Here is a 10,401-nt window from a genome sequence, read left to right on the forward strand (position 1 = left end):
CTCCTAAGGCATCACCCCTGCTCGGTGGGGAGCTGCTGGTGTTTAGAGTAGAGCTGCGCTCCTGGATTGCTTTGGACAGGCTACAAAAAAGAACAGAGCAGAGCTTAACCTACAGGGTGAGCCTCCTACCATCACTGGTGCCTGATTTGTTACCACAAATAAATAGAAGCTGAGATGCTCAGGCTTTTTACTTTTATTTATTAGGTTCTCAGGGAGGTGCCATCAAAATTGTGTTTTGTTGTCCTTTTGGGACTTGTTTCTGCATTGTTGTTTCCCTTAGTGTCTGTGGGACTGCTTTCCAGTCAAAGAATGTCATGCTCATGCCTACTGCCTTTGATAGGAAAGTTGTAGGCATCATTCTTTTGCAAGGAGGGGCTGGGCAGTGACCTGCCATCTCCCCTGCTCTCGCCTGGCTGAAGCTGAAGAGGCCTCAAGTAACTATTACTGTGTAATATAGCAAGACTTGCTCTGGTTTGGGAAGGACAGAAAATTACAAATTCAGGGCAACTTTAGCTCTTCCTGCTTGAGGAGCCTTCAGAGCAGCCTGCACGGTGAAAGTCAGGTTTTGCTTTCTTCCCTTTTGATGGCTTCCTTCAGCTTCTCACTTGAAAGATGAGCTGTGGTTGTCTACTTAAAGCAGGGCTGTTTTGACAAGTGTCCTGGGTTCTCACTGTCCTAATGAGCTTGTAACTGTTCCTTCTTGAAAGGCAAACAATCATATTGGTGGTATCTGTTCATTAACTGTAGCCAGTCTTGAGCTGCTCATCTCAGGCAGAACTTTCCCTTTGTACCACTGTGTCTCTGCTGCTCCAGTAATAACGGGATGTGCTGAGCAAAGAAGAGAGTAGAACGGCTTCTTCAGATCATTACCAAAGCCACAAATTCATTTAAAGTTAGGCAATGTTTGTGGGGAAAATTTTCCCAGTACGCTATATAGATTTTTATTTTAAAGAGCAGCCCGTTAAAATCTGCTCTGTTTTTGTGAATGCCGTTTGACAGTCCTTGTCCTTATACGTGAAGGCTTGTGAGTTCACATTAAAATAAGACAAGTTATAAACATGATTGTGTTATTCATGAGAATATGTCCACTTTTTTTTTTCTCATAAGCCAGTCATTAGCAGTTTTAATTAATAGGAAAGTGATTTTGTTTGTGGATGATACAGCCGGGTCAAATGTAGCTTCTCATCTGAAATGTTACAGAATGATAATTACCTCCCTTTGGTAAAGGATTGCCTCAAAATACGAATTCCTTGTAATATGTATGACTTTTTCCAAAGACTGAGAGGCTGAAATTTGGTAAATTCTCCACAGAAATATCAGATGTATGACTCTTAACAAGAGCAATGGTTTTGAATTTTTTCCTTGTCAACAAGTTTTACCTTCCGTAATAGGAAATTTTCAAGTTGATGTCATGATGGAGTAGGTAATGCCTGAAGGACAACTGAAAAGAACAAAATAAATGCTTAAGAGACTCTTCACATGCATTATTCAACCTCCTGTATACACACTGCTGTGACTGGACTATGTCAGCGTTACAGGGTGATGGAGAGGCAATGCATCTGAGACAATCTACCCTCAAATTCACAGGCACAAGTGTTTCTGCTGCACTATGTTATGCTCTTATACACAGAAGAGTTGTCTCTTACTGAATGAATTCCTACCTACAGAACAAGAAAAGTTCTACTTTGTACATCTTAATGTAATATATACGGATGGAAGAAAGAAAAAGTGCCCCCTGTGAGCACGGGCATTTGGAAACAGCAATCATTCCTACAGCACAGGGGTTGTGCATAGGCACAAAACATGTTAAATTTAAAAGATAATACAAATACGGAAACGAAGCTTTCATTGCACTGCATATTTATAAAGGATAAAAGTATGCCTCACTCCTCTGTCCTATATTCATCATTCCTTATGGTACAGATCTCTAGAGTAGTTTCCACTTTAAAGCCCTTATTCCTCCTATTCCACTACTAGTTGGGGGACCGTCATTGCCATCTCAGAATGAAAAATGATCTGATATTTCCCAGAACTTAAGAAAATTAAAGTATCCTGGTTAAGCACTGAGTTATTCAGTTGCTTTGAAAGGGTCTACCAGAGGGTGTGTGTACAATGATTTATAACACCAAATGGTGTAGAATAACAGAAAAACATTAGAACTTTCAACTGATCACCTTAACTATGGAGCTGTCCTGGGGGCCTTTAGTGCTTCCTTGCTGCTTCCTTGCAAAGCTTTGAGGAACAGATCTGTCACATCCACTCATCAACATTTATCTGTTACCATTTTAGTTTTCACGTCCTTTGTAAAGAATTGAAACTGCAGGGTCGTTGGTCTGGAGTAGGCTGGGTTTGATCTTTTCACCTAAATTAGGCCTTCCATCCTGCTCACGTCAAGGGTCTTTAGCTGACCCCTTCCAGATTGCAGTGAGCAGTTTGAAAAGAGACCGCATACTCTTCCATCAGGTTAGCAATGAGGTAACACAAGGTGAAGGCACTGGAAAAGTGGCTCAGCGTCCTTTTGAGAGAGAAGTATTTGCTGAGCTTGTCTGGCAGTGTGGTACCAGATATGTCACGCTCCAAGCAAAGGGAGCAGTGAGCCTGGGCAGATGGATCTCAGGATGTCAGCAGGGACTGGATGCAGATGTATTGCCAGATGCTGCTTCTTATGCACTCCCTCCTCCAATGGCACAAACCCAAGAAAACTTATGAGAGGACCCAAGTGCAATCTTGCTGTTCAGGAGTAAGAGTTGAGATCATGAGAAGTATCTCTCGTGCTAAGGGTGATGAAAAGTTAGTCAATTCATTAACAACTCAGGATTTTAGGAACTGCAAGTGCTAAAATAAACCTTTCCTAACCTAACAGTAGGGATTCATTTGTAAATGAACCTTTGCAAAATCTAGGCACATTACGGATAACCAAACAGTTTAATACTTGTAATGGGGAAATCTCTGCAGCTGAATATGAGAGGAAAAGCATTTCAATGAGAAATATGTTAATTCTGTTCCAGAGGAACTACAGAGGCCCTAGTTCTGATAGGGTCTGAGGAAGGAGTCTTGTACGCTAATGATATCTGCCTCCTTTCATCATGTGCTAGTAACAGGGTAATACATCTCTCCACCCATCCAACAGGAATACTTCAATTAAGTAAAACAGGATTACAAAACACCAGGCTACCTAACTGCCCTAGTTTAGAGAGCTGCAGAAATAAAGCTCTCGGTTCATTAAATTATAGCTTATATAGGTACCCCACTATTGCATGCCTCACAACCAAATATCAAACCCACATCCACTAGCAACATGTTCACGCACTGTCAAGTTCTCGTGTGTCTCAGAAGTCTTGAGGAATGCAGGGGCTGTCACGTGTGAGAGATTTTATCTTGTGTTGCCCCTCTCGCAAAGTGTTCCTTGACCTTAGCATAGGCTGAGAGCTGAAGTTGGCAAGCTAATGAGGAGGAAAAAGAGGATATTCTGTAAAACCTCTGCTATATGCTAGTCTTAACCATTTAGAAGCAGACATCATAGCCATCCTTGGAGGTAGAACTGGGATAAAGTACTCCAGGAAAGACACTGTTGTTCCTCTTTGGAAAGAACAGTGGAGAAATCTTTGGGCCATCTATGTCCCAATGGAGGAAAAATCAGTGATGTGGCAGGCTGAATAAATGGTCCTGAAATGAGGACAGCAACCAGCAACCAGAGCAGCCCATTCTTCCAGAGCCTGAAATCCACAGCAGTGCCATGGCCCAAAGGAGCAGCATTGCCGGTCCATCTGAAGCCCAAGCCTTCAGTGAGTTCATTCTGCCTTGGAGCTTAGGAAAAACAAACTTTGTGTGACCCTTCAACAGCAATTACACAGGGTATCTCTCCAAGAATGAAAATTTGCTCACACAGGAGAAAAGAGCCTGAAAACCTCTGCGTAATACTGCTGCCCACCAACACCCACTGTTTGTGAATTGTATCGCTGGCTTTCATCCCTCTGAAAAACAAAGTTGGTTTGATTAATATTGTAATGCTCCTAATGACTTGTTTTTTGGATATATGGCAGCTGCATATTTTTAAAAAAAAAGCCCACGCAGATAGCAGCTTGATTCACTGAGGCTGGCACAGATTGCCCTTGCTCACAGAGATGGGTGCAGCACCTTCAGCAAGGCAGGTTGTTTTGGAGAAGGCAGGAGTCTATTCATGGTTGTGCCCTCACTACACACTTCTCCCAGTGGTATTCCCTGCTCTGGGAGTCCTGAGTCCCTGCAGGGCCAGGGGGGCTGAAGGTGCTCCCTGCTGCTGCATCAGCCTTTCCAGCACTTTAAGTATTGACAGGGCTTATCTGTGCGGTAGACCTAAGCAGGTAATACCCTGGAGGCAAAACCAAGGCAGGAATGCACGTGGGAGGATGAGCAGGAGCCCCACGGGACACAGACCCTAGAAGCTAAATTGTCAGGAAGACCACGTCTGAATCCAGCTCCAGTCAGAAATGAAGGGGGGGTAGAGGTTGGCTTGGATTAGGGTTGATTCTCAGCTGATCCTGAATGTACAGTGAGCAAGTGCCCACACCAGAAGTCTCTGGAGAGCAGAAGGCCGTCTGGAGTTGCAGATGCATGAACATGCCTCCGAAGGGCTGCTGCCCTCCGGGCTGTCTGCTCCCTCTCCACAGTGAGACCACAGGTGACTTTTGCAACAGCCTGCCTCATAACACACTGACCCACTGCATGCCGTGGCAATATTGAATTTACTTCTGGGTGTGCTTGTGTTTGGTTTTGTTGGACATCTTTTCAGACCCGTGATGTCTGAAAGGCTGTCCCCAGCTGCCCCCAGATAGCCCGTGTTTGTTGCTGGTATGAAGGGTGCATATGCACAAATATGTGTGAATATTGCATTGAGAAAGACTGGGGGCACATGGAACGTAATTCAACTTTTAGCGTAAAGGTTCTAAATTTGCTCTGGCATAATTATACCCTTTCTGTTTATGACTTGTGACTTGTTTTATTCTGATGTTTTTCACACAGCTCTATCTCTAACCACCGCTGAGATTTTAGCATAACTTTAGGAGACAGCATCGCTTTCTGTCTCCCACATACATGTGTGTTTTCTTGGGCTGCATTAAATAAGATATTTTGCAGGAAGCCAGCGTGGCAGAGTTGCAACTTCTGAATAGCTCTGAATTGAAAATACAGGCAAAGGAATACACCTAGACTCTTACTTCCAAAAAAAAGAAAAAATTGAATGGTTGTATACATTATTCAGTCATGGATTAAAATACTTATTTCTAATTATTAAATACTTAATAATTTAAATGCTTTTAATATTTTAATTAAATCCATCATGCTGAATAATACCAAATTCATTAAGATAAAAGTGATAGGTTGGGATGAAAATAGGCATCTTAAAATGTGGTTCATTTCGCTCACCGCATGGGGCTTGCAGGCTTCATCCTGCATTTCACAGCCATTGGGAAGCTGCAGTGCTGGTCCAACACAGACAGGATTTTCTTTCCTCCAGTATGGTTTTGGGATAGCTGTACAGTTTAGGATTTTGCTGTTAGGATGAGGCAAATCTCAAAAACCTAATAATTACTAAACATCCCCATAGGATTTTTCTCCAAAGGGGTTTTAGCTGTGGTTTTCCTACAAACCTCAACTCAATTTCCCTTTCATTGTTACTTAGTTATAGTACTTCTCCCTTCTAGTGATCCTAATCTATCACACAGCATTGACGTTATCCGTGTTTAAGCAGATGTTGTGATTCACTCCAGAGGTGGCTGCATTTCAGTAGCTGGGTAGAGTGGTCCCACTGCATCATTTTGCAGAGTTCGTAGAATGATTTGAAAGGAAACATTGTATTTAAATGTAAATTATTTTACTAGTAGTGTTATTAACATTATTTTCAACTACTAGGAGTGAATAATAAGAATTTATTTATCCACATTTGGAGTAGAAAGAAGAACACAGAGGAATACAGCAAAGGTATTTGTCTACCTATTGCTTAATGTGAATAGGCTCATAGTTTATTATCAGCTGTGTATGCTTTTGCCTTGACTCAGATAGCACTAAATGTAATGAAAACAGTTTGGAGGTATTTGTCTGAATTCAGTGAACAAATTGTTTTAAACAGTTTTGAACATGAATTTCACATTATGGCTTCATTTTCCTGGCAGGCTTTATCGTTCCTTTGTAGGACATCATTACACTGACTGTGTGAAGCACTTGGAGAAATAGTTTACAGGTGCATCTCACCTGTTGCTCATTCCGACAAGATTCATACCATTAAGAGAATGGCTGTAAAAATTTCTACATGGAAATCTGCTTACCTGATTATCTAAACATGGTGCATACGATTAATTGCTAATAAAATCTGGATCAGTCTTTGTTAATGTAGCCTGTTCTCCAACAATGGAGAAAAATCTGTCCTTTGTACCTCTGAAGCATGCTGGCTGATGGCAGAAAAATATTTGGAGCTTCCCAAATCCAAACCCCAGGGTTTAAGAGGATTCAAGACCAATAAAGGTTTTACCCATCACAACACTCCACCATTGCAGTATGCGATTTTTCAGTCCCTGATTACTGGAGGTGCCCAAGGGTGGAGCATGCTGCCTTACCTTGATCACAGGACATGGAGATTTGGAAGTCAGGAACCTGTCTGAAATCCCATGCCCCTCCCTACTTTTTAATGCCTTTTTGATAAGTTTTTGGATTTCTGTGCCATCACGAAGAATTGTCCCTTTCCCCATCATCTGAATGCTCTCTTAATGGTAGGTGCCTATACCATCTCTGTCAAAGGTGGAGCAGCTGTCACGTTTCTAAATCACAGTCCTGATGGAAATTACCACCCCTTTTCTGTGAGAAGGGGTGAAAAAATCTCATACTGACTTCCAGGGAGATGAAGTCTTGTGACTAGAGTGCTTCACGGGAGGAATGAGCTCTGACTGGACAGAGTGAGGCATTGAACTGTATCTTTCATATCCCATTCAAATAATGCAATAGCTTAGAAAAGGAGAGGACTCCAGTGACCATGTTTCAAAAGAAATTGATAGCTGCCACTGTGTTTTATGAAAAATCCAATTTCAGAGCTGTTTGGTAGGAATTTTCAGAGTGCTCAAACCAGCTCTGGGGGAAGATAAACAGAGGAACTTATTTTTTTAAGTCACAACTAATCTGGTGCCTGAACTGGATGTTGGGCAGCTTGACATTCTTGAGACTGAGGAGCTCTTTGGTACGACCAGAATTCAAGATGTCTGGGGAGCTTTTGTGCTGGCAGCTGAAGTCAGAGGGAGTTTTGAAATCTCCCGAATTAGACAGCAGAATCTCTGTTTTGGATGTAAGCACATAAATTCCACCTCTGCCAGGTTTTAAGCACCTAAGTCCTCTTCTGAGCATGAAGATGTGACGGACATATGGCCACCCTTCATTCTGAAAGTCAAGTGGCATTGTCATTCTTATTGCACAACTCAGAAAACTTTTATGCCTTAATTTATTCTCAATGTGTATTGAACAGCACTTTTATCCTGAGTTTTCCTTCCACCATGTGCTGAGGTAGAGTTAATTTTCTTCATAGTAGCTAGTGTGGGACTATGTTTTGGATTCATGCTGGAAACAGTCTTGATAACACAGGGATGTGTTTTTGTTATTGCATAGCAGTGTTTACACAGCATCAAGGCTTTTTCTGCTCCTCACCCCACCCCACCAGCGAGCAGGCTGGGGGTGCACAAGAAGCTGGGAGGGGGCACAGCTGGGACATCTGACCCCAACTGACCAAAAGGATATTCCATGCCGCATGACATCATGCTGAGCATATAAAGCTGGAAGGAGGGACATTTGAAGTGATGGCGTTTGTCTTCCCGAGTAACCATTATGTGTGATGGAGCCCAGCTTTCCTGGAGATGGCTGAACACCTGCCGGTCCATGGGAGGGGGTGAATGAATTCCTTGGTTTGCTTTGCTGGCATACACGGCTTTTGCTTTACTTATTAAACTGTCTTTAGCTCATCCCATGAGTTTTCTTACTTTTACCCTTCTGATTCTGTCCCCCATCCCACTGTGGAGGAGTGAGTGAGTGGCTGTGTGGGGCTTAGTTGCTGGCTGGGGTTAAGCCATGACACACCATTTCTTGCTGAACTACCATGCAGTGGTCATGAAAACACATGAGGGGTTTCTATAACAACACTGTGAAATAATAAATAACACAAAGCAACTCTGCAATCTCCAAATAATGTAAATGCTTTTTTTATTTAATTACTATTCACATTTCTGTCCAGCTTCAGAATAATACAGCTGCAAAAGTAATTAATTAATATAGGAATGCAGTTTAATAACAGCACAAGGGTTCTGTGTTCACCCATTGGCTATGGGCACTAGCTAGCATGCTGATAACAGGTTGTTGCCATTGTTGTCACCTCATTAGAAAATTAGCATTTAATTAACTTCGGGAGATATGGAACAATTTTGATATGGGAAATATTTGTACACATTGTCTATTGGAATTAAAAGCTCCCATCCAGCAAAAAGCACAGCAGTCTCTACAGCTGGTGGCTGTTGGCCCACAGAAACTAAACAGACTCGCTGGTCTGTGCAGCTGCAGTTGCTGCCTTTGATTTGGAGGGGAAAGGGAAGCTGCGAGATGCACTCATATCTGAGGCATCAGATGAAAGGAGTGATCCAGCAGTGGCGTCAGCACTCACCTTGCAGGCACTGTAGCAAGTCCCCAAAAGTCTTAATGCATGGCCGCTGCCAACCTATGAACTGTCAAGTAAAAATTTTGAAGGAAAGGTGGATGTGCTTCAACCTGAGCCTGATGCAGCCTCCTCCAAAGCCAGTGGGAGTCTTTCCACTGACGTCAGTGGGCTTTGGATGGCCCCGCTGGGGTTTCTTGGTGAGAGCCCCAGTGCTGCCATGAGCCAGATGCAGGGAGAGGGAGGTCAAGCTCTGCAGAGGTTAACCACTGCTCATCTGGGGTGGGGGCAGGGGGCAGAGGGTGGGGAGGAGAAGGAGACAGCAAGAAAGGCAACGATTTTCTTGCAGTTGCTTTCTCGCTGTTGACACTGGCTGAATGGTCTGAAGTATGATTTAGATGCTTTTGTGGATGAAAAGATCCTCTTTAAACTACAATGTTGAAAAACAGTCTTAAATCTCCTGCTAGGAAACACAAAATAAAAAAAAAATCCCTGGTTCCTAGGGTGATTTGTTATTCTGACCGGATACTTTTATTTAGGTTGGTGCAAAACCAGACGAACAGTCAGACAACGTTGAGCCTTGCTCCTGCAGGGTAAGGAATTCACACCTACACGTGCCAGCACCACCATGCACATCCATGGGGGATTCCGCTAAGCACGGGGTAAATGGTTGTATCACCTCTGTCATCCCTCAGGCTCAGGAGAAGACACTGCAAACCCTCTGCACGTGTTTAATGTTGCACATGCAAAGCCGTGGAGCCATGCCAGCATCCCACAAGTTTCTCCCACTGATGTTCCTACAAGCTGCAGCTGCAGCAGCAGGATCCGTTCTAACCTCGGGCTGAACCAGACCTCTGCAGCAGCCGGCCCGCCTCAGCTGCTCTCGCAGCCCTGCTCTGGAGTCTCCAGGTACTTCTGAGAGAGATGTCACTGCCCTTGCCAGCAAAAACAGAGCTCCCAGCTCTTTGCTTGCCCTTCCCCAGCCCCGCCAAGCAGATTACCACCTGACAGGAGCACTGCAGCAAGACATTAGGGTCTCACCGAACAGGATGGGTGGGCTGTATTTTGTAAGGCTGTCTCCCCTGGGGGGATCTCTCTCCTGTCAGTGCGATGGACTGACAGGTAGGGACCGACAGCACCCATCAATCACACCTTTAACATCCTGAAATGCTGCCATTTCTCTTGTGGAGAGCAGCAGCCAAGCCGACAGGCTGCGCGGGGCTGTCAATGAGGAAAACGTCCGCTGTGACAGAGCTGCTCCTGAGGGGATCTCCCACGGTTGTTCGTGTTTACCCCGAGCAACTGCCCCCTATTCTTCCTCCTGGCATGAGGTGAACAAATACCAGAGCTGGAGGGATTAAGAATAATTGTGTTGTGATCGGCACAGATGCTTTTTGAGGCAGACGCCGAAGTGCGTGACACTACTGTATGCTGTGTGTCAGGGCGCAAGGCAGGCAGATAAAATGCAATGGTATTCCTTCAGCGAAGGACAGCCAGACCCAGTACTGCAGGGCCGAGGCATGTATGCCTGCGTTACATGCCTTTAATGGGCTGCAGCAATTAAAAACTCTGTGCATGTGAAGCAAGCAATCTAGATGAACATAAGCACCAAGGCTTCGCTGTTTCTTGAGAGGGAAATGATCCCAGCCTTGAATAATGCAGCAGCATTTTATCATCCAAAATTCACCCAGTGTGTTCAGGGTAAGATCAGTGCTGAAGGTCAAAGGTGGAAGTAACAGCTC

The sequence above is a fragment of the Falco peregrinus genome, chromosome 3, assembly GCF_023634155.1.
Source record: "Falco peregrinus isolate bFalPer1 chromosome 3, bFalPer1.pri, whole genome shotgun sequence".
Classification (NCBI taxonomy): domain Eukaryota; kingdom Metazoa; phylum Chordata; class Aves; order Falconiformes; family Falconidae; genus Falco; species Falco peregrinus.